Here is a 4,343-nt window from a genome sequence, read left to right on the forward strand (position 1 = left end):
GCGGGGCAGCGCGGCGCCCGCTCAAAGGCGACGAGGCCACGGAGGTGACGAAAACTGCGGCAGCTCGAAGTGCGGCGGATTGCGGTGTCAAAGGCAACGCACAAGACGTGGGCCAGCCCTCAGGCACGGCGGCTCAAGGCAGCGCAGCCGACGCACGATGGCTCAGGTCAGCACAATCGACGCATGGTGGCTCAAGCGGCAAAGCAGGCGAAGGTGATGGCGGTTTGTCCGGGGCGACTCAACGCGGACGGCTGAGGGGGACCCGTGATTCGAAGTGACTCGAGGTTGAAGCAGCTCGGAGGCGACTGGGTCGGTGAAGGCAGAGCGGTCTCGGTGGTGACTCAATGGTTTGGGCCGCTCTTCGGCCGGCGGGTCGATGAGGTGACGCTAGGCGGCTCATAAAGGCCGCAGCGGAGCCAGGTCGAAGCGAGGGCCAGCAAAGGCGATATAGATTCGCAGGCAGATGGCGAGTCAGTAGGGGCGGTGAGACCGTGGTAGAAAATCGGATTCGGCGAGGCGGGTCAACCCTGGTGGGCTTGACTCCTCGTCCGGGTCGTAGTCTTTGTTTTTCTTTTCTTCTTTTTGCTGTTTCGGAGGCTTTGAGCAAATTTTCACGGGTGCATCCTGTGTTGAATCTGTTAGGAATAGAATTAGAGCACTTGATTATTTACTAATTATCAAGTCCTAATTAAGGAACCGACTTAGGAACCGACTATGTATTCTCTAACTGCTAGAAGCAGTTGTACTTCCTCTCTCATGTTAGCAACTGCTTAGTGCAGTTACTGCTATGTCTCACGCATTAGCAACCGCTGCTTGCGGTTAGAAATACTCTCACAGATTTGTAACCGCTCCCTGTATATATAGTGCCCAATCAATGAGAATCATTTACTGCTGGCAAATCACTTTTTCACTTTACACGTTATCAGTACTCGCTCTGCCGAGAGCGACAGAGAGCCATCACAGGAAAGGTAAGAATGGCAGGGAGGGACCTGCCGTCGCTTGCTTTCGCTATTGCACGCTTCCTCCAGAGAAAGAACCGTCGCTTTCCGCGCACCCATCGCCACCGTGCTGCAAGTCGCCGTCGCCGTTAGGGACTTGGCACAAGGAGTGGCCCTCGCCGCCGCTTTTTCGCCTGGAACCACCGCCAGAACCGCCGCCGTGGGTACGCACGCCAAGGCAACCGCCCGCTCCGTGGGCGAGCAACAACGGTGCACCAGGCTGGACCCTCGGCTCCGACAACCGCTGCAAACCATGCTGGGCCTTCGGCTCCGGCTCCGGCCGTCGCTGACGACTACATCGTACCGACGACTCCGCCGCCATCTGTCTTCACCATCCCTCCTATGGATTGGCTCCTTGGAGGTCCATCGGCGCCATTCCTCGGAGAAGAAGAGATGTTCCCTTGCGAACTCACGCCGCCGCCTCTGCCCCCATATTGCGTGCGGCACGGGTTCGAATCGTGCCCAGCGCGTACGGGCGCACTACCGCGGAAGCCGTCTCCGACGCCATCAGACAAACTGCCGGAGCACTTCAACCCTCCTGGATACGGCCCCGTCCCGGATCTCCCATCCCCGACGCCGGCGGCAGCGGGAACCAGCAGCTACCCCTTCATCCCCGACTTGAACATCAAGATCAAGGTTGAAGAAGAGGAGATAGAGGATCAGGGCTCGTCGTCGACGCCACCACCTTCATCACCGGCGACACCACCTCCTCCTCCGGCACCGCCTCTTCCTCCGATGCCTCCGCCGGAAGCCCGCCGGATCCTGCGCCAATTCGCCGCGGCCATGGCACAGAACCGCGCAGCCCTTCGCCGGATGCCCTTGGCCTCACCGGCGCCCCTGGGGCGAGCAGCAGCGGAGCAGGCCGTGCTGCAAAGCAGGGCCCACCTCGCTTCCATTGAAGACGGCGAGACGGGGCAGGGAGAGCTGATGAGCAGCGGTGCTGAGTCCAGGTACGAACAGAGAAGGGGAATTGGAAGTGGCGGAGACGTAGGGAAACTAGCGATCCTGCTCTCCTTATCCTCTCTCTGTCGGTGCATGGGCCAGGCCAACTCTCCCCGCTCCTCACCTAATCAGGCCTACAGGCCAATAACTCCAATAAATGGCTGCTGGTGCTGTGGCGTTTTCAACAGAGAATAGCCATAGTATTTGTATATTGCATAGCAGCCGGTTCTGTTTATTTGAGAGTGCTATTTTATTGTACTAAGAACCTTTGTTTATTATATTCAGTCTGTACTGTATTGTAAGTTTGGATATCTAGACCATGTATTATCTAAATAAAGTCTCAGACTACGTGTACATATTCTACATGATTGCTTCAACATTTCCTTTTAGAATATGTAGTTCATAAGTACAACAATTTTTATTTACAAATTCATATTTCGGGATCACAGGGTAGATGAGGCATCTACTGCACATTGCAGATTATCCTTATTGCTGAAAGATCTACGTTTCGCCTCTTTTGTTCTGGCGAAATGACTATCTTCGAGTGCTCTCCCAAATATGCAAATTGATGTGATTACCTCGAATATTATACTTGCAAAACACAAGGTAACTGTGTGATCTACTGCATCAAATTGCAGACTATCCACTCTTACTGTGAGGTCTACATCTAGCCATTTGACAGATGACTACCTTCAAAGTGTTTTTGTAAAATTTAGTATGGCACAAGGTAATGGATATATGAACATCTACTGGTCAAAACCAGATTATGTTCTCCATTGCTGCGAGATCTACACCACAACGGTGACTATCTTCAAAGTGTCATTTACATAAAATGAGGTCTACACATATAAGTATAAAGCATCAGCTATACTTGAGAACTTTGTTCTTTTGAAGCATTTGTTGTTGCTTAAATTTTACTCTCGTAGTAAAACTAATTTATGCATGATCACAACATGCAGGAAAATGGCTGGCGTCATGAATAGAGAATTTCATGAACTTGAGCTAGATGGTAGTAATTATTTATCATGGGCTATGGATACCAAGATAGCATTAGAATGTCGTAAACTTGGTTCCACAATTATCACACCTGTTGAAGGCACTGTGGAAATACCGCAAGCAGTCAAATATGGAGCATTAAGTTTTATAAGGCATCACCTCCATCCTGATTTAAAATAGAATATTTAATGGAGGAGGATCCACTTGCTTTATGGAACTCTCTTAAGGAGAGATATGACCAACAAAGAGCAGTTATGCTACCAGAAGCCCAAAGAGAATGGTCCCTCATAAGGTTCCAAGATTTCAAATCCGTGGCAGCATACAACTCTGCAGTTCACAAGGTTAATTCTAAACTAAGATTTTGCAACCAAGCAATTTCAGAAGAAGATCTCATTGAGAAGACCTTGTGCACTTTCCACCCCTCGATGAGAGTACTACAACAGCAGTACCGTCAACAAAAATACAAAAAGTATTCTGAGCTCATATACACTTTACTTCAGGCTGAGAAACATGATGAACTTCTCATGAAGAATCATCAGACACGCCCAACGGGCTCCATGCCACTCCCTGAAGCACATGCTAACACTCAGTCTACTAAAAAGTATGGGGGGAATAAAAAGAATTTCAAGAAATTCAATGGAAAGTGGAAAAGGAACAACAAACAGAAAACATTTGGTCAATCTAAAGGTAAAGGTCATTTTAAGAAAGATGACCGAAACACCAAATCCGAGATTTGTCAAAGGTGTGGATGTACTAACCATCGTACTAGCAAATGCCGAACTCCTAAGCATCTAGCGGATTTATATCTCAAATCCACTGGGAAAGGCAAACAAGTTCATGGAAAAGCAGAAGCTCACTTCAACGCTTTACAACAAGAAGAGAACCTTGAAGCTAGCACTTCTCAAAGCGCTCCTAAGGAAACAAGGAAGAAGGATGAAGATCTTCTTGATGTCGACAACATGATGGTGGAATACACCCAAGACGCATACGGAGATCTCATATAATCTCCACATCACTCATTTGATGTTATCAGCTATTTTATTGTAATAATGGAAGTTATAATTTGTATAACTCTAAGTAGAATAAAGTCCTACGGACCAATCATATTATGTAATTCAGACATAATGTCATATTCATATGTGTAACTGTAATATGAATACTTTGTATGTATTTATATGTGAGTAATGAATAAAATTTCATCCTAAAATATTCTCTTACTCTATATAGATTTTACGAGAAGATAATCCAATGGAAGAAGAACTATGTTTGGTGGACAGTTGTACCACTAACACAATATTAAGGGAAATAAAATATTTCCAAACTCTAACTAAGAGACAAGGGAATATTATGACCATTGCCGGTCGCGATGCGTTAATTATTGGTTCAGGACGAGCCACACTCGTTCTG

The 4,343-nt window shown here is 47.8% G+C and overlaps 2 pseudogenes; both read left to right on the plus strand.

The window, feature by feature from the left end:
• The first annotated feature begins 974 nt into the window (after nucleotides 1-974).
• Nucleotides 975-1,897, plus strand: LOC147976012 (uncharacterized; annotated as a pseudogene).
• A 1,006-nt stretch (nucleotides 1,898-2,903) lies between these two features.
• On the plus strand, nucleotides 2,904-3,940 carry LOC147976013 (uncharacterized; annotated as a pseudogene).
• Nucleotides 3,941-4,343: the final 403 nt, after the last annotated feature.

Source organism: Triticum urartu, chromosome 4A (assembly GCF_056163025.1).
Source record: "Triticum urartu cultivar PI428250 chromosome 4A, HENAU_Tu73, whole genome shotgun sequence".
Taxonomy (NCBI): Eukaryota; Viridiplantae; Streptophyta; class Magnoliopsida; order Poales; family Poaceae; genus Triticum; species Triticum urartu.